This window comes from Kogia breviceps, chromosome 14 (genome assembly GCF_026419965.1).
Source record: "Kogia breviceps isolate mKogBre1 chromosome 14, mKogBre1 haplotype 1, whole genome shotgun sequence".
Taxonomy (NCBI): Eukaryota; Metazoa; Chordata; class Mammalia; order Artiodactyla; family Physeteridae; genus Kogia; species Kogia breviceps.
In genome coordinates this window covers 49,682,242-49,703,312 of record NC_081323.1, presented here as the reverse complement: position 1 = coordinate 49,703,312, position 21,071 = coordinate 49,682,242, and the positions used below count along the sequence as shown (strand labels likewise).

Here is a 21,071-nt window from a genome sequence, read left to right as displayed (position 1 = left end):
ATGGTACTGGCACAAAAACAGAAATATAGATCAATGGAACAGGATAGAAAGCCCAGAGATAAACCCATGCACATATGGTCACCTTATTTTTGATAAAGGAGGCAAGAATATACAATGGAGAAAAGACAGCTTCAATAAGTGGTGCTGGGAAAATTGGACAGGTACATGTAAAAGTATGAAAATAGAACACGCCCTAACACAATACACAAAAATAAACTCAGAATGGATTAAAGACCTAAATGTAAGGCCAGGCACTATCAAACTCTTCGAGGAGAACACAGGCAGAACACTCTATGACATAAATCATAGCAAGATCCTTTCTGACCCACCTCCTAGAGAAATGGAAATAAAAACAAAAATAAACAAATGGGACCTAATGAAACTTAAAAGCTTTGGCACAACAAAGGAAAACCTAAACAAGATGAGAAGACAACCCTCAGAATGGGAGAAAATATTTGCAAATGAAGCAAGTGGCAAATGATTAATCTCCAAAATTTCCAAGCAGCTCATGTAGCTCAATATCAAAAAAACAAACAACCCAATCCAAAAATGGGCAGAACACCTACAAAAACCTTTCTCCAAAGAAGATATACAGATTGCCAACAAATACATGAAAGGATGCTCAGCATTACTAATCATTAGAGAAATGCAAATCAAAAGTACAATGAGGTATCACTGCATACCAGTGAGAATGGCCATCATCAAAAAATCTACAAACAATAAATGCTGGAGAGGGTGTGGAGGAAAGGGAACCCTCTTGCACTGTTGGTGGGAAAGTAAATTGATACAGCCACTATGGAGAACAGCATGGAGGTTCCTTAGAAAACTAAAAATAGAACTACCATACGACCCAGCAATCCTACTACTGGCATATACCCTGAAAACCATAACTGAAAAGGAGTCAGGTACCACAATGTTCATTGCAACTCTATTTACAGTAGGCAGGACATGGAAGCAACCTAAGTGCCCATCAACAGATGAATGGATAAAGAAAATGTGGCACATATATACAATGGAATATTACTCAGCCATAAAAAGAAACAAAATTGAGTTACTTATAGTGAGGTAAATGGACCTAGAGTCTGTCATACAGAGTGAAGTAAGTCAAAATGAGAAAAACAAATACTGTATACTAACACATATATATGCAATCTAAAAAATAAAAAAAGGTTCTTAAGAGCCTATAGACAGGACAGGAATAAAGACGCAGACGTAGAGAATTAACTTGAGGACACGGGGAGGGGGATGGGTAAACTGGGGGAAGTGAGAGAGTGCCATGGACATATATACACTACCAAATGTAAAACAGATAGGTAGTGGGAAGCAACCGCATAGCACAGGGAGATCAACTCGGTGTTTGTGACCACCTAGAGGGGTGAGATAGGGAGGGTGGGAGGGAGATGTAAGGAGGAGGAGATATGGGCATGTATGTATATGTATAGCTGATTCACTTTATTATAAAGCAGAAACTAACAGCACTGTGAAGCAATTATACTCGAACAAAGATAAAAGAAGAAAAACAGTAAAAAAAAAAAAAAAAAAAAGAGCCCATCAGCGTCACGTGGAGAGAAGGTCTCTGCTGCCGCCGCCGCCACCGCCGGACCCCAGACCCCCACGACCCCGCCTGCCGCGTCACCATGGCCTGCCGGCCGCGAAGTACCCCGGGTGCAGGAGCTGCCGCGACGGCGATGACAGCCTGCCGCCCACCGTGAGATGGAGCCTGGGATGCAAGTGCACGGCCGAGGGGAGCTGCTGGAAGTCCGAGGATGCCGAGGGTCCCACGAGGCCACCGGGCGACCGCAGACCCGATAGTTTTACCATTCCAAAGGCCCTAAGCCCCGTTCTAGATGTTCAGACTGGGCAAGTGCAGTCGAAGAAGATGAAATGAGGACTAGAGTTAACAACGAAATTGCAAGATATAAAAGGAAACTCCTCATAAATGACTTTGGAAGGGAGAGAAAATCATCATCAGGAAGTTCGGATTCAAAGGAGTCTATGTCAGCATTGCCATCTGACTTGGAGACCGATGAGAGGAGACAGAAGCAGATCGACTATGGGAAGAACACCATCGCCTACGACCACTATATTAAAGAAGTCCCAAGGCACCTTCGACAGCCTGGCATTCATCCCCAAACCCCCAACAAATTCAAGATGTATAGTCCATGATGGTGGGACCAGCAGATCAAACTCTGGAAGGTGGCTCTGCATTTTTGGAGTCCTCCAGAGGAAGAAGGATGTGATTTGCAAGAAATATGTCCTGTTGACCTCGGGAAGATGGATATGGAATCCGCAGAGAGCAGCTCTGAGTCCCAGACGAGCTCTCAGGATAACTTCGACATGTACTGTGGCACACCCACGAAAGTTAGAAACGTGGACTGCCCGGCAGAGGACGAGTTTGACTTGAAAGACTGTTTAACTTAACCCTTGAAAGACTTCTCAGCTATGAGCTAACTGGCGCCACCTGGAGGCCACTGGGAGCAGCGCTGCCTCCCCAGGTGGGAGGTGGCCCGCCAAGAATGCATCCTGCGTTTGCAACTGGAGGTTTCTGTTAATAGTGTACAGTCTCATGGTGAATTGTTGTTCTTGCCTTATTTTCTTAAGAAACGTTAATTTTATGTATAGGGAGTGTATTCTGCATGTTTTAAACTGTAAATGGAGCTAAATCCGAGGAAAATTAAACTCGAAGCAATCTTGCAACAATCTTCATTGTTTAATCTCCCGCATCCTTGAAGTCAACCTGACAAGTGTACCATAACTGGATTTCCACAAGTATTTTAGACATTAAATTGTTACTTGTCAGATGGCTGGTTTGGGTTTAAGCATATGTTCACTGTGCTTTCTTTACTGGTATCTGACTGAGTGTTCTCATAATCAGATAACCTTTAATATCTTTATGGAAAGGGTTAGGGTTTGGGCCGTTTGTCAATATGTCAAGATTGGTTTTTTTGCTCATACAGAGCACTGAATAGTGAGATATTAAATTGAGCTGGTAAGCTAATGGGGTTTATGTAAGTTATACAGTCTTAATTTGGTATTTGTAAATAGCACTAAGTAGGCCTTCTACCTATACTGTTTCCAAGAGTTTAGAAAGCAGAAGGATTTAGAAAGAACATTTTTTTTTTTACAATCAGTTAATTTACCATGTAAAATTGCTGTGAATGATAATGTGTACAGATGTTCTGTTCAAATATTCAATTGTAAACTTCTTGTTAAGACTGTTGTGTTTCTATTGCTTTTGTATGGAACGACATTGCAAAAATAAAAAGGACCTTGTTTAACTATGTTGTCCCCCCCAAAATAATAAAAAAAAGAAAAACCCTTTAATGCAGGTTAGCCAATCCAAAAAAACCCCCTTATTATCAAAGGTTGTAATTAAAACTTTAATTACGATTTTATTGTGTTTTTCATCTCAACTATATAACAGAAACTCTGAGATGACAGAATCTGTGATGTTTTGATCATTATGGCATTCCCAGCATCTAGGATGTGCTGAGAATACATTTATTAAATGAAAGTTTAAGTAAAAATATAAACTTACCAAGTATGTACACGATCAAATGAAAACTTCTCTCAAAAAACACATTTCAGGGCTTCCCTGGTGGCGCAGTGGTTGAGAGTCTGCCTGCCAAAGCAGGGGACACGGGTTTGTGACCTGGTCTGGGAAGATCCCACATGCCACAGAGCAGCTAGGCCCGTGAGCCATGGCTGCTGAGCCTGTGCGTCCGGAGCCTGTGCTCCGCAACGGGAGAGGCCACAGCAGTGAGAGGCCCGCGTACCGCAAAAAAAAAAAACCCAAAAAACAAAACACATTTCAAACAAATATCGTATATTAACACATATATGTGGAATCTAGAAAAATGGTACAGATGAACCGGTTTGCAGGGCAGAAATAGAGACACAGATGTAGAGAAGAAACATATGGACACCAAGGGGGGAAAGTGGGGGTGGTGGTGGTTGTGGGATGAATTGGGAGATTGGGATTGACATATATACACTAATATGTATAAAATAGATAACTAATAAGAACCTGCTGTATAAAAAATAAATAAAATTCAACTCCCCCCCCAAAACCACATTTCAGTGCCTTATAATATTGTCCCAAATGCCATGTTCTTGAGGCTCTGCAGAAGCCTTCTTGCAATAATATAAAAGTTTCAGTTTCTGGTATCTTCCCATTCCCTTTTTTGTTCCTATTAGCTTTTTTGAGATATAATTTATGTACCTAAAATTCATTTTCAGTGTACCTTATTTTAGGTGTAATTCAGTGATTTTTAGTAAATTTTGAGTTGTGCAATCATCACCATAATCCACTTCCAGATCATTTTTATCATCCCCAAAAGGAAACTGTACTCATTAGCTGTCATTCCCTATTCCAACCCCCAGCCCGAGGCAACTACTAATCCACTTCGTCTCTAAAGATTTGCCTTTTCTGGACATTTTATGTAAGTGGAATCACAATATATGGTATTTTGTGTCTGGCTTCTTTAATTTAGCATAATGTCTTCAGTGTTCATCCACATTATAGCCTATATTAGTACTTTGTTTCCTTTAATTGACAAATAGTATTCCATTTTATGGATAAACTGTATTTTCTTTATTCACTTACCAGTTGACTGGACACTTGGATTGTTTCCATTTTTTGGCTATTATAAATAATAAAGTTAAAATAATGCTCAGCTGCTATGAACATTCATGTGAAACATTTTGTGTGGACATATTTTTTCACTTCTCTTGGGTATATAACTAGTAGTGAAGTTGCTGGGTCATATGGTAACTTAATGTTTAACCATTTGAGGAACCGCCAGACTGTTTTCTAAAGTGGCTGCACAATTTTACAATCTCAGAGGCAGTGTATGACGGTTTGAATTTCTCCACATCCTCTCCAAAGTTGTTATCTTTTTGATTTCAGCCATCCTAGTCAATGTGAAGTGGTACCTGTTTTAAAATTTGCATTTCATTAATGATTAGTGATACTGAGCATCTTTTCATGTGCATACTGGCCATTTGCATATTATCTTTGTTGAAATATCCGAATCCTTTGCCCAATTTTATTTCATTTAAAAATATTTTATTTATTTATTTAGTCATTTTTGGCTGCATCGGGTCTTAGTTGTGGCATGCAGGATCTTTTATTGCGGCACATGGGCTCTTCATTGTGGTGCGCGGGCTCAAGAGCACGTGGGCTCTGTAGTTTGCAGCACCGCAGGCTTTCTAGTTGAGGTGCACAGGCTTAGTTGCCCCGTGGCATGTGGGATCTTAGTTCCCTGACCAGGGAATCGAACCCGTATCCCCTGCATTGGAAGGTGGATTCTTTACCACTGGACCACCAGGGAATTCCCTGCCCAATTTTATTTATTTTATTTTTTTAAAATTTTATTTGTATTTTTATACAGCAGGTTATTAGTTATCTATTTTATACATATTAGTGTATATATATCAATCCCAATCTCCCAATTCATCCCACCACCACCATCACCACCCCCAGCCACTTTCCCCCACTTGGTGTCCCTATGTTTGTTCTCTACATCTGTGTCTCTATTTTTGCTCTGCAAACTGGTTCATCAGTACCATTTTTCTAGGTTCCACATATACATGTTAATATACGGTATTTGTTTTTCTCTTTCTGACTTACTTCACTCTGTATGACAGTCTTTAGATCCATCCACGTCTCTACAAATGACCCAATTTCGTTCCTTTTTATGGCTGAGTAATATCCATTGTATATATGTACCACATCTTTTTTATCCATTTCTCTGTCGATGGGCATTTAGGTTGCTTCCATGGTCTGGCTATTGTAAATAGTGCTGCAATAAACATTGGGTGCATGTGTCTTTTTGAATTATGGTTTTCTCCAGGTATATGCCCAGTAGTGGGATTGCTGGGTCATATGCTAATTCTATTTTTAGTTTTTTTTTTTTTTGCAGTATGCGGGCCTCTCACTGCTGCGGCCTCTCCCGTTGCGGAGCATAGGCCCCGGACGCGCAGGCTCAGTGGCCATGGCTCATGGGCCTAGCTGCTCTGTGGCATGAAGGATCTTCCCGGACTGGGCCAAGAACCTGTGTCCCCTGCGTTGGCAGGCAGACTCTCAACCACTGCGCCACCAGGGAAGCCCCTATTTTTAGTTCTTTAAGGACCCTCCATACTGTTCTCCATAGTGGCTGTATCAATCTATATTCCCACCCACAGTGCAAGAGAGTTCCCTTTCATCCACACCCTCTCCAGCATTTGTTGTTTGTAGATTTTGATGATGCCCATTCTAACTGGTGTGAGGTGATACCTCATTGTAGTTTTGATTTGCATTTCTCTAATAATTAGTGATGTTGAGCAGCTTTTCATGTGCTTCTTGGCCATCTGTATGTCTTCTTTGGAGAAATGTCTATTTAGGTCTTCTGCCCATTTTTGGATTGGGTTGTTTGTTTAATATTGAGCTGCATGAGATGTTCACATATTTTGGAGATTAATCCTTTGTCCGTTGATTCGTTTGCAAATATTTTCTCCCATTCTGAGGGTTGTCTTTTGGTCTTGTTTGTAGTTTCCTTTGCTTGGCAAAGTTTAAGTTTCATTAGGTCCCATTTGTTTTTTGTTTTTATTTCCATTACTCTAGGAGGTGAATCAAAAAAGATCTTGCTGTGATTTATGTCAAAGAGTGTTCTACCTATGTTTTCCTCTAAGAGTTTTATAGTGTCTGGCCTTACATTTTGGTCTTTAAATGTAAAAAATAAACTCCATCTTGAGTTTATTTTTGTGTATGGTGTTAGGGAGTGTTCTAATTTCATTCTTTTACATGTAGCTGTCCACTTTTCCCAGCACCACTTATTGAAGAGACTGTTTTTTCTCCATTTTATGTCCTTGCCTCCTTTGTCATAGATTAGTTGACCATAGGTGCTTTCTATTCTGTTCCATTGATCTATATTTCTGTTTCTGTGCCAGTACCATATTGTCTTGATTTCTGTAGCTTTGTAGTATAGTCTGAAGTCAGGGAGTCTGATTCCTCCAGCTCCGTTTTCTTTCCCTCAAGACTGCTTTGGCTATTTGGGGTCTTTTGTGCCTCCATACAAATTTTAAGATTTTTTTGTTCTAGTTTTGTAAAAAATGCCACTGGTAATTTGATAGGGATTGCATTGATATGTAGATTGCTTTGGGTGGTACAGTCATTTTCACAATATTGATTCTTCCAATCCAAGAACATGGTATATCTCTCCATCTGTTTGGTTCATCTTTGATCTCTTTCATCAGTGTCTTATAGTTTTCTGAGTACAAGTCTTTTACCTCCTAGGTATTCTATTCTTTTTTGGTGCAATGGTGAATGGGATTGTTTCCTTAATTTCTCTTTCTGAACTTTCATTGTTAGTGTATAGGAATGCAAGAGGCTTATGTGCATTAATTCTGTATCCTGCGACTTTACCAATTTCATTGATTAGCTCTAGTAGTTTTCTGGTGGCATCTTTAGGATTCTCTACATATAGTATCATGTCATCTGCAAACAGTGACAGTTTTACTTCTTTTCCAATTTGGATTCCTTTTATTTCTTTTTCTTCTCTGATTGCCATGGCTAGGACTTCCAAAACTATGCCAAATAATAGTGGTGAGAGTGGGTAACCTTGTCTTGTTCCTGATCTTAGAGGAAATGCTTTCAGTTTTTCACCATTGAGAATGACGTTTGCTGTGGGTTTGTCGTATATGGTCTTTATTATGTTGAGGTAGGTTCCCTCTATGCCCACTTTCTGGAGAGTTTTTTTTTTTCTTAATCATAAATTGGTGTTGAATTTTGTCAAAAGCTTTTTCTGCATCTATTGAGATGATCACATGGTTTTTATTCTTCAATTTGTTAATATGGTTTATCACATTGATTGATTTGCATATATTGAAGAATCCTTGCATTCCTGGGATAAATCCCACTTGATCATGGTGTATGATCCTTTTACTGTGTTGTTGGATTCTGTTTGCTAGTATTTTGTTGAGCATCTTTGCATCTATATTCATCATTGATACTGGTCTGTAATTTTCTTTTTTTGGAGCACCTTTGTCTGGTTTTGGTATCAGGGTGATGGTGGCCTCATAGAATGAGTTTGGGAGTGTTCCTTCCTCTGCAATTTTTTGGAAGAGTTTGAGAAGAATGGTGTTAGCTCTTCTCTAAATGTTTGATAGAATTCACCTGTGAAGCCATCTGGTCCTGGACTTTTGTTCGTTGGAAATTTTTAATCAGTTTCAATTTCATTACTTGTGATTGGTCTGTTCATATTTTCCATTTCTTCCTGGTTTAGTCTTGGAAGGTTATACCTTTCTAAGAATTTGTCCATTTCTTCCAGGTTTTCCATTTTATTGACATAGAGTTGCTTGTAGTAGTCTCTTAGGATGCTTTGTATTTCTGTAGTGTCCATTGTAACTTCTCCTTTTTCATTTCTAATTGTATTGATATGAGTTCTCTCTTTTCCTTCATGAGTCTGGCTAAAGATTTATCAATTTTGTTTATCTTCTCAAAGAACCAGCTTTTAGTATTATTGATCTTTGCTATTGTTTTCTTTGTTTCTATTTCATTTATATCTGCTCTGATCTTTATGACTTCTTTCTTTCTACTAACTTTGGATTTTGTTTGTTCTTCTTTTTCTAGTTCCTTTGGGTGTAAGGTTAGATTGTTTATTTGAGATTTTTCTTGTTTCTTGAGGTAGGATTGTATTGCTGTAAGCTTCCCTCTTAGAATTGCTTTTGCTGCATCCTATAGGTTTTGGATCGTCATGTTTTCATTGTCATTTGTCTCCAGGTATTTTTTGATTTCCTCTTTGATTTCTTCAGTGATCTTTTGGTTATTTAGTAACGTACTGTTTAGCCTCCAAGTGTTGGTGTTTTTTACTTTTTTAATCCCCTGTTGATGTCTAATCTCATAGCATGTGGCTGGAAAAGATACTTGATATGATTTCAATTTTCTTAAAATTTACTGAGGCTTGATTTGTGACCCAAAATGTGATCAATCCTGCAGAATGTTCCATGTGCACTTGAGAAGAAAGTGTAATCTGTTGTTTTTGGATGGAATGTCCTGTATATGTCAATTAAATCTATCTGGTGTATTGTGTCATTTAAAGCTTGTGTTTCCTTATCAATTTTCTGTCTGGATAATCTGTCCATTGGTGTAAGTGAGGTGTTAAAGTCCCCCACTATTATTGTGTTACTGTCAATTTCCTCTTTTATAGCTGTTAGCATTTGCCTTATGTATTGAGGTGTTCCTATGTTGGGTGCATAAATATTTACAATGGTTATATCTTCTTCTTGGATTGATCCCTTGATGATTATGTAGTGTCCTTCTTTGTCTCTTGTAATAGTCTTTATTTTAAAGTTTATTTTGTCTGATATGAGAATTGCTACTCCAGCTTTCTTTTGATTTCCATTTGTATCGAATATCTTTTTCCATCCCCTCACTTTCAGTCTGTATGTGTCCCTAGGTCTCAAGTGGGTCTCTTGTAGACAGCATATATACCAGTCTTGTTTTTGTATCCATTCAGCCAGTCTATGTCTTTTGGTTGGAGTATTTAATCCATTTACATTTAAGGTAGTTATCAAAATGTATGTTCCTATTACCATTTTCTTAATTGTTATGGGTTTGTTTTTGTAGGTCCTTTTCTTCTCTTGTTTTTCCCTCTTAGAGAAGTTCCTTTAGCATTTGTTATAGAGCTGGATTGGTGGTACTGAATTCTCTTAGCTTTTGCTTGTCTGTAAAGCTTTTGATTTCTCCATCGAATCTGAATGAGGTTCTTGCTGGGTAGAGTTATCTTGGTTGTAGTCTCTTCCCTTTCATCACTTTAAATATATTGTGCCACTCCCGTCTGGCTTGTAGTTTCCACTGAGAAATCAGCTGTTAATCTTGTGGGAGTTCCCTTGTATGTTATTTGTCATTTTTCCCTTGTTGTTTTCAATAATTTCTCTGTCTTTAATTTTTGTCAATTTGATTACTATGTGTCTCGGCGTGTTTCTCCTGGATTTATCCTGCCTGGAACTCTCTGCACTTCCTGGACTTGAGTGGCTATTTCCTCTCCCATGTTAGGGAAGTTTTTTTGACTATAATCTATTCAAATATCTTTTTAGGTCCTTTCTCTCTCTCTTTTCCTTCTGGGACCCCTATGATGAGAATGTTGTTGCATTTAATGTTGCCCCAGAGTTCTCTTAGGCTGTCTCCATTTCTTTTCATTCTTTTTTCCTTATTCTGGTCCACAGCAGTGAATTCCACCATTTTGTCTTCTAGGTCACTTATCCGTTCTTCTGCCTCAGTTATTCTGTTATTGATTCCTTCTAGTGTATTTTTCATTTCAGTTATTGTGCTGTTCATCTCTGTTTGTTCTTTAATTCTTCTAGGTCTTTGTTAAACATTTATTGAATCTTCTCTATCTTTGCCTCCATTCTTTTTCTGAGGTCCTGGATCATCTTCACTATTATTATTCTGAATTCTTTCTCCGGAAGGTTGCCTATCTCTACTTCATTTAGTTATTTTTCTGGGGTTTTATCTTTTCCCTTCATCTGGTACAAAGTCCTCTGCCTTTTCATTTTGTCTATTTTTCTGTGAATGTGGTTGTCCTTCCACAGACTGTGGAATTGTAGTTCTTGCTTCTGCTGTCTGCCCTCTGGTGGATGAGGCTATCTAAGACGCTTGTGCAAGCTTCCTGGTCAGAGGGACTGGTGGTGGGTAGAGCTGGGTGTTGCTCTGGTGGGCAGAGCTCAGCAAAACTTTAATCCACTTGTCTGCTGATGGATGGGGCTGGGTTCCCTCCCTGTTGGTTGTTTGGCCTGAGGCGACCCAGCCCTGGAGGCTACCCGTCTTTGGTGGGGTTAATGGCAGACTCTGGGAGGGCTCACGCCAAAGAGTACCTCCCAGAACTTCTGCTGCCAGGGTCCTTGTCCCCACAGTGAGCCACAGCCACCCCCTGCCTCTGCAGGAGACCCTCCAACACCAGCAGGTATGTGTGGTTTGGTCTCCTATGCAGTCACTGCTCCTTCCCCTGGGTCCTGATGCGCACACTACTTTATGTGTGCCCTCCAAGAGTGGAGTCTCTGTTTCCCCCAGTCCTGTCAAAGTCCTGCAATCAAATCCCAGTAGCCTTCAAAGTCTGATTCTCTAGGGATTCCTCCTCCCATTGCTGGACCCCCAGGTTGGGAAGCCTGATGTGGGGCTCAAAACCAGTGGGTGGACTTCTGTGGTATAAGTGTTCTCCAGTTTGTGAGTTATCTACCCAGCAGTAACAGGATTTGATTTTATTGTGATTGCACCCCTCCTACTGTCTCATTGTGGCTTCTCCTTTGTCTTGGGATGTGGGGTATCTTTTTTGGTGAGTTCCAGTGTCTTCTTGTCAATGATTGTTCAGCAGTTAGTTGTCATTCCGGTGCTCTCGCAAGAGTGAGCACATGTCCTTCTACTCTGCCATCTTGACCCTCCCTGTCCAATTTTATTTTTTATTTATTTATTTTTATTTTTTGTGGTACGCGGGCCTCTCACTATTGTGGCCTCTCCCCTTGTGGAGCACAGGCTCCAGACGCACAGGCTTAGTGGCCATGGCTCACGGGCCCAGCCACTCTGCGGCATGTGGGATCTTCCCAGACCGGGGCACGAACCCATGTCCCCTGCATCGGCAGGCGGATTCTCAACCACTGCGCCACCAGGGAAGCCCCCTGCCCAATTTTAGACTGGGTTATTTGTTTTGTTTTCTTTTTCCTTTTAAAAAATATTTATTTATTTTTGTCTGTGTTGAATCTTTGTTGCTGCCCACGGGCCTTCTCTAGTTGTGGCGAGTGGGGGTTACTCTTCGTTGCGGTGCACAGGGTTCTCATTGTGGTGTGCGGGCTTCTCATTGCAGTTTCTCTTGTTGCAGAGGACGGGCTCTAGGAGCGTGGGCTTCAGTAGTTGTGGCACGCGGGGTCAGCAGCTGTGGCTCATGGGCTTAGGTGCTCCGTGGCATGTGGGATCTTCCCAGACCAGGGATTACACCCATGTCCCCTGCATTGGCAGGTGGATTCTTAACCACTGCACCACCAAGGAAGTCCCTATTTGTTTTCTTTTTTTTTTAAGGATTAAAAAAAATAAATTTATTTAATTTATTTTTGGCTGCGCTGGGTCTTCATAGCTGCGTGGTCTTTCTCTAGCTGCGGCGCGCAGGGGCTACTCTTCATTGTGGTGCACGGTTTTCTCATTGTAATGGCTTCTCTTGTTGCAGAGCATGTGTTCTAGGCAGGTGGGGTTCAGTAATTGTGGCATGCGGTCTCAGTAGTTGTGGCTCACAGGTTCTAGAGCGCAGGCTCAGTAATTCTGGCGCATGGGCTTAGTTGCTCTGTGGCATGTGGGATCTTCCCGGACCAGGGCTTAAACCCATGTCCCCTGCATTGGCAGGTGGATTCTTAACTGCTGTGCCACCAGGGAAGCCCTCCCTATTTGTTTTCTTATTATTAAGTAATAAACGTTCTTTATTCTGCATACATGTGTTTTATTAGATATATAATTTGCAAATCTCTTCTCCCAGTTTTAGGCATGTCTTTTCACTTTAATGGTATCTTTTGAAGCATAAAAGTTTTTAATTTTGATGAAGTTCATCTTATCAATTTTGTCTTTATTGCTTGTACTTTTGGTGCTGTATCTAAGAAATGTTTGTCTAACTCAAGGTCATAAAGATTTACCTGTATGTTTTCTTTTAAGAGCTTTATAGTTTTAGCTATGTAATCTTTAGCTCTATGATCTATTTTGAGTTAATTTATGTATATCGAGCAAGACAAAGGTTCATCTCTCCACCCTGATTAGTATTATCTACTGGAAGAGGTTGTCGGTCACTGTACATTAAGCACACCATTGTGAACTTTAGTCTAATTCAACAAGGCAGGACTTCCCTGGTGGTGCAGTGGTTAAGAATCCTCCTGCCAGTGCAGGGGACATGGGTTCAAGCCCTGGTCCAGGAAGATCCCACATGCTGCGGAGCAACTAAGTCCGTGTGCCACAACTACCAAGCCTGTGATCTAGAGCCTGTGAGCCACAACTACTGAAGCCCACACGCCTAGAGCCCATGCTCCGCAACAAGAGAAGCCACCGCAATGAGAAGCCTGTGGACTGCAATGAAGAGTAGTCCCTGCTCACCGCAACTAGTGAAAGCCCATGTGCAGCCATGAAGACCCAATGCTGCCAAAAATAAAATAAATTAAATTAAAAAACAAATGTAAATGCTTCTAAATATGAAAAATGAGAATTTAGTTGACAACTTCTAAAAACAAAAAACTAATTCAAGAAGGCACTGTATGTCAGTTCTGTAGTAAAGAAAGGAATAAGAAAAATGTGTTCAGAGAAGGGGAGAAGTTCATCATTTTGCATAGCTTAATAGAAAATCAAATGACCATAAATGTAAGAATTTATTTCTGGACTCTGGATTCTGTTTCACTGAGATATATGTCTATCTTTTTTTAAAGTTTTTAATTTGGTTGCACAGGATCTTAGTTGTGGCAGGCAGGCTCCTAAGTTGTGGCAGGTGGGCTCCTTAGCCGTGGCATGCAAACTCTTAGTTGCGGCATGCATGTGGGATCTAGTTCCCTGACCAGGGATCGAAGTTGGGCCCCCTGCATTGGGAGCTCAGAGTTCCAACCACTGTGCCACCAGGGAAGTCCCTCATTGAGCTATATGTTTATCTTTATGCCAGTATCACACTGTCTTGATTATGATAACTTTATAGTAAGTTTTAAAATCAAGAAGTGTTAAGTCCTCCAACTCTGTTCTTTTTCATATTGTTTTGGCTTTTTTGGGTCTTTGTCATTTCATATAAATTTTAGGATCAGCTTGCTAATTTCTGCAAAAGATCCAACTGGGATTTTTGAAGGAGATTGCTTTGAATCTATAGATAAATTTGGGAAGAATTGCCATGTTAATAATGTTGTCTTCAAATCCATGAATATGGAATTTCCATTTATTTAGATAATTTTTAAGGTTTACAGCAATGTTTTGTAGTTTTCAGTGTACAAGTCTTGAACTTTTTTGTTAAATGTATTCCAAAGTTTTTTATTCTCTTTAATGCTATTGTGAATGAAATTATTTTGGATTGTCCATTGCTAATATGTAGAAATAAAATTGATTTTTTGGTATAATGATCCTGTATACTGTGACCTTGCTGAATTCACTTATTAGTTCTAGTTTGTGTGTGTGTGTATGTGTGTGTGTGAATTCCTTGGCATTCTGTACATGCAGAATCATTTCATCTGTAAAGAAAGACAGCTTTATGTCTTCCTTTCTAATCTGAATACATTTTATTTTTCTTTCCTGACTATATTGGTTAGAACCTCCAGTGCAATGTTGAAAAGAGGTAGTGAGTGCAGGTATCCTTGCTTGTTCCCAATCTTAAAGAGAAAGTGTCTAGGCTTTCACCATTAATTATGATGTTGGCTATAAGTTTTTATACAGTAGTTTCATGTAGAAGATTCTTCTATTCTTAGTTTGTTGAGAATTTTTAATCATAACAGTGAGTCTATTATGTTAATTGGTTTTCTGATGTTAAACTAACTTTGTATAGGTATAAACCTCACTTGGTCAGAATCATTTTTATATGTTCCTAGGATCAGTTTATTAATATTTTGTAGATGATTAAAAATATAATTCTATTTATTTATTTATTTATTTATGGCTGCGTTGGGTCTTCGTTGCAGTGCATGTATATATATTCCATTATATATTCCATTATCTCATTATATTTCATTATGTGTATATATATTCCATTATATATTCCATTATCTGTATACATCACAATTTAAAAAATTGATTTTAATTACTATTTTATATTGGAATATAGCTGATTTACAATGTTGTGTTATTTGCAAGTGTACAGCAAAGTGATTCAGTTATATATATATATATATATATATATATACACATATCTATTCTTTTTCAGATTCTTTTCCCATATAAGTTATTACAGAATATTGAGTAGAGTTCCCTGTGCTATATAGTAGATCCTGTTGATTATCTATTTTATATATAGTAGTGTGTATATGTTAATCCCAAACTCCTAATTTATCCCTCCCCCTCATTTTTCCCTTTTGCTAACCATAAGTGTTTTTGAAATCTGTGAGTCTGTTTCTGTTTTGTAAATGAGTTCATTTGTATCATTTTTTTTAGATTCCACATACGAGTGATATCATAGGATATTTGTCTGTCTCTGTCTGACTTACTTTCCTTAGTATGATAATCTCTAAGTCCATCCATGTTGCTGCAGATGGCATTTTTTATGGCTGAGTAATATTCCATTGTATATATGTACCACATCTTCTTTATCCATTCCTCTGTTGATGGACATGTAGGTTGCTTCCATGTCTTGGCTATTGTAAAAGGTGCTGCAATGAACATTGAGGTGCATATATCTATTTGAATTATGTTTTTTTCCAGGTATATGCCCAGGAGTGGGATTGCTGGATGGTATGTCAGCTCTACTTTTAGTTCTTTAAGAAACCTCCATACTGTTCTCCATAGTGGTTGTACCGATTTACATTGCCACCAACAGTGTAGGAGGGTTCTCTTTTCTCCACACCCTCTCCAGCATTTATTGTTTGTAGATTTTTTGATGATGGGCATTCTGACTGGTACGAGGTGATACCTCACTGTAGTTTTGATTTGCATTTCTCTAATAATTAATAATTAGTGATGTTGAGCATTTTTTCATGTGCTTTTTGGCCATCTGTATGTCTTCTTTCGAGAAATGTCTATTTAGATCTGTCCATTTTTTGATTGGGTTGTTTTTTTGATATTGAGCTGCATGAGCTGCTTGTACACTTTGGAGATTAATCCCTTGTTGGTCACTTTGCAAATATTTTCTCCCATTCTGTAGGTTGTCTTTTTGTTTTGTTTATGGTTTCCTTTGCTGTGCAAAAGCTTTTAAGTTTCATTAGGTCCCACTTGTTTATTTTTGTTTTTATTTTCATTACTCTAGGAGGTGGATCCAAAAATATATTGCTGCTATTTATGTCAAAGAGTATTCTGCCTATGTTTTCCTCTAAGAGTTTTATAGTGTCTGGCCTTACATTTAGGTCTTTAATCCAGTTTGAGTTTATTTTTGTGCATGGTGTTAGGCAGTGTTCTAATTTCACTCTTTTACATATAGCTGTCCAGTTTTCCCAGCACCACTTATTGAAGAGACTGTCTTTTCTCCATTGTATGTTCTTGCCTTCTTTGTTGTAGATTAATCGACCATGGGTGCGTGGGTTTATTTCTCGACTTTTATCCTGTTCCACTGATCTATATTTCTGTTTTTTTGTGCTAGTACCATACTGTTTTGATGACTGTAGCTTTGTAGTATAGCCTGAAGTCAGGGAGCCTCATTACTCCAGCTCCGTTTTTCTTTCTCAGGATTGCTTTGGCTACTCAGGGTCTTTTGTGTTTACATATAAATTAAAAAACTTTTTGTTCTAATTCTGTGAAAAATGCCATTGGTAAAGAAGATATTTTCAAGAGGCCATAGATATTCAATAAAGAACAAATAAGTGATTTACTTCTTTTCTGTTAAATTTTATTTTTGGCTGCAGTGGGTCTTCATTGCTGTGTGTGGGCTTTCTCTAGGTGTGGCAAGCAGGGGCTGCTCTTCGTTGCGGTGCACAGGCTTCTCATTGCAGTGGCTTCTCTTGTTGCAGAGCATGGGCTCTAGGTACGTGGGCTTCAGTAGTTGTGGCACACAGGCTTAGTAGTTGAGGCTTGCGGGCTCTAGAGTGCAGGCTCAGTAGTTATGGCGCATGGGCTTAGGTGTTCCGTGGCATGTGGGATCTTCCCGGACCAGGGATCAAACCCATGTTCCCTGCAATGGCAGGTGGATTCTTAACCACTGCGCCACCAGGGAAGTCCCTAAGTAACTTACTTCTAATTTGCCAAAAACTTTCTTTTTTTTAATGAACAAGTTAGAGAAAAAAAATTATAAGCAACATGATTAAGCTGTGAGGAGCTGCTTGGACCTTAAGACTTTTAGTTCTGACTTGTATGACACTGGAAGACTTGCTGGAACAGAGCTTTTGGTGTAAAGAAAAGTGAGGTGACCAAGAAAAGTGAGCTATCATACCATAGTCAACATCCCCTGTTGTTGTTGCTTTTAATTATTTCAAAAAGTAGAAGACAACCGCATAGAACAAGAATTATTAAAACGTATCACTGTGCTTGTAGCATATAATAATGTAATCTAAATGACAATAATATCACAAAAATAAGGGGAGAGAATGGAGCTATATCAGATCAAGGAAATAATACCAGATGGTAACTTGAATCCACAGGGAGAATAGAGTACTGGTAATAATAAATACGTGGGTTGATATAAAAGATTCTATAAATATATTTTCTCCTTTCTTAATTATCTTTTAAAGATATAAAATTGTATAAAACAATAATTGTGATGCTGTATATTGGGGTTATAAGATATATAACACATAATATATATGAAAATAATATCACAAAAGAGTGGGGAAGGAATGGAACTATGTTGGAGCAAAACTCTTTCTGTATTTTACTGGAGTTAAAGTAATATTACTCTGAAGTATACTGTGATAAGATACATATTGTAATCCCTAGAATAATCACTAAGAAAAAAAATAAAATATATGTAGTTTAAAAATCAACAAAGCTTTCCTGTGCATTTATCCCAGAGGAATGAAAACTTAACATTCACACAAAAACCTGTACCCAAATGTGCATAGTAGCTTTTTTGGTAACAGCCCAGAACTGGAAACAACCCAGATGTACTTCAGCAGATGAACAGATAAATAAACTGGTACACACATAACCTTGGAATACTACTCAGCAATAAAAAGGAACAAACTATTGATATATGCAGCATCCTGGATGAATCTCCCAGAGAATTATGCTGAGTAAAAAAAGCTAACTCCAAAAAGTTATATACTTCATGATTCCATTTATATATCATTTTTGAAATGACAACAGTTTAGACATGGAGGACAGACTGGTCATCACCAGAGGTTAGGTAATGTGCCACTATAAGAGGGTAACACTAGGGGTCCTCATGGTGTTGGAACTGTTCAGTATGTTGTCTGCGGTGGTAGATAAACACACATGCACATATACACAAATGAGTGAAACTGGGGAAATCTGAGGAAGATTGGTCATATCCACACTCATCCCTTGTCTGTGATATGTTATAGTAACATAAATATAGCTAACATATAGTTTTGATTTTATATGGTAAAATGTTAGTTACTACTGTGGAAAAGTTGGCAAAGTATACAAGTGATTTCTGTATTATTTCTTACAAATGCCTATGAATCTACAATTATCTCAATAAAATATCAGTTAAGAAAAAATGTTTCAACATTCAAAAAAGGAATTAAAATGGAAAATATCCATTTAATACAAAAAAGTCAAAAAAGGACATGAAACACACAGGAGACAAATGGAAAATAGCACATAAATCAAGCATAGTAATAATAACATTGACTGTGAATAGACTGGTCCAATTACAGGCAGACACTGGCTGAATGGATTAAAAAAAAAAAAACCCCCAAAACAAAAAACAAGCTTTGAGGGTTTTTTTTTGTAATCAAGAAACACACTATATTCAAATACATAGGATGATGTGAAAAGATACATCTTGCAAATAATATGCATAAGAGACCTACAGTGGGACTTCCCTGGTGGCGCAGTGGCTATGAATCCGCCTGCCAATGCAGGGGACACGGGTTTGGGCCCTGGTCTGGGAAGATCACAAATGTTGTGGAGCAACTAAGCCCACGAGCCACAACTACTGAGCCCACATGCCACAACTACTGAAGCTCACGCACCTAGAGCCTGTGCTCTGCAACGAGAAGCCACCGCAGTGAGAAGTCTTTGCACCCCAATGAAGAGTAGCCCCCGCTCGCTGCAACTAGAGAAAGCCCATGCTCAGCAACAAAGATCCAACACAGCCAAAAATAAATAAATAAATAAATAAATAAATTTATATTAAAAAAAAGAGAGAGCTAGAGTGGCTATGCCAGTATCAGACAAAACATACTTTAAGCCAAAAAAAATTTTACTAGAGACAAAGTAAGATGTTTTACAATAAAACGGTCAATTCATCAGGAAGATATGTCAACCTAACAGCTGACCCAAAATACATAAGGCAAACTGACAAAGGGGAAAATAGATAATTCAACAATAATAGTTGAAAACTTCAATATCTCACTCATAATAATGGGTAGAACAATTACTCCAAAAATCACCAAAGATAACATAAGAGTTACATAACACGAATGACCAACATGACCTGACACTTAAAGAACATTCTACCTAATGAGCAGAATATACATTCTTCTTAAGCACAATTGGAACAGTCATAGACCTTATGGTAGGCCAGAGGTTGGTAAAAAAGTTTCTTAAAGGACCACATAGTAAATATTTTAGGCTTGTTGCCTATACAGTCTCTGTCACAGCTACTCAACTCTGCTATTTTAACTCAAAAGCAGCCACAGAGAACTCTTTAATGAATTGGTATGACTGTGTCCCACTAAACTCTATTTACAAAAACAAGCAGGCCATGCATAGTTTGCCAACCCCTGTGCTAGGTCATAAAACAAGTTTCAATAAAGTTAAAAGGATTGAAACTCAACAAAATATGTCCTCTGACAATGATGGAATTAAATTACAAGTCATCAAAAGGAGGAAATTTGGGATACCCACAAATATTTGGAAAGTAAACATTACATTTGTAAGCAGCTTATATGTTGAAGGAGAAAACAAAAGGAAAATTAGAAAACATTTTGAGCTGGATGAAAATAAAAATACAACAAACCAAAATAATGGGATGACTGACTTCCCAAAGCAATCTGCAGGTTCAGTGCCATGACTATCAAAATTCCAAGCATAATTTTGCAGAAATGGAAAAGCAGTCCTCATATTCTTAGGGAATTACAAGCGGCCCTGAATAGCCAGAACAATTTTGAAAAAGTAGAACAGAGTTGGAAGACTTACACTCTTCCCAATTTCAAAACTTACTTCAAAACTACAGCAGTTAAAACTCTGTGGTATTCACATAAAGACAGACATATAGACCAATGGAATAGACTTGAGAATCCAGAAATAAACCCCAAATATCTAGGACCAGTTGATTTTTTTTTTTTTTTTTGCGGTACACGGGCCTCTCAATGTTGTGGCCTCTCTCGTTGCGGAGCACAGGCTCCGGACGCGCAGGCTCAGCGGCCATGGCTCATGGGCCTAGCTGCTCCACGGCATGTGGGATCTTCCTGGACTGGGGCACGAACCCATATCCCCTGCATCGGCAGGAGGACTTTCAACAACTGCGCCACCAGGGAAGCCTGGACCAGTTGATTTTTGACAAGAACGTGAAGACCATTCAATGGGGAAAAAATAGTCTAACAAATGGTACTGGAACAACTGGATATTCACATACAAATGAATAAAGTTGGACCCCCTTCCTCATATCCTGTACAAAAGTTAACTCAAAATCAACCAATGACCTAGACAGAAAAGCTAAAACTAGAAAACTCTTAAAAGAAAACTTAGAGGTAAATATCCATGACCTTGGATTTGGCAGTGGGTTCTTAGATTTGACATCAAAAGCATGAGCCACAAAAGAAAAAAAGCAAAAAATGATAAATTAGACTTCATCAGAATTTAACATTTTTGTGCACGAAAGGACATTAACAAGAAAATGAAAATACAAACTACAAAATGGTAGAAAATGTTTGTAAATCATATATCTTATAAGCGTTTAGTATCCAGATTACATAAAGAACTTTTGCAACTTAACAACAAGAAGACAGCCCAGTTTTAAAATGGGCAAAGGTCTTAAATAGCTGTTTCTCCAAACAAGATATACAAATGAAATAAGCACATAAAAGGATGCTCCACATTGTTAGTCATTAGAGAAATGCAAACCAAAACCATAATGAAATACCACTTCACACCCACAAGGATGGGTATTTTGAAAACAGCACAGAAAATAACAAGCATGAGTGAAGATATGAAGAAATTTGAACCCTTGTGCATTGCTGGTAGAAATGTAAAATGATACAGCTGCTGTAGAAAACATTTTGGTGGTTCCTCAAGAAGTTAAACATAGAATTATCATATGGCCCAGCAG

General features: G+C 38.6%; 1 protein-coding gene and 1 pseudogene across 5 annotated transcripts in view; one reads left to right on the top strand and one right to left on the bottom strand.

Moving 5' to 3' along the window:
• RNF24 (ring finger protein 24) overlaps positions 1-21,071 on the bottom strand; it is a 145,934-nt gene that overhangs the window by 55,499 nt on the left and 69,364 nt on the right. The gene's annotated exons all lie outside the window — the stretch shown is intronic.
• Positions 1,638-2,451, top strand: LOC131741748 (histone RNA hairpin-binding protein pseudogene; annotated as a pseudogene).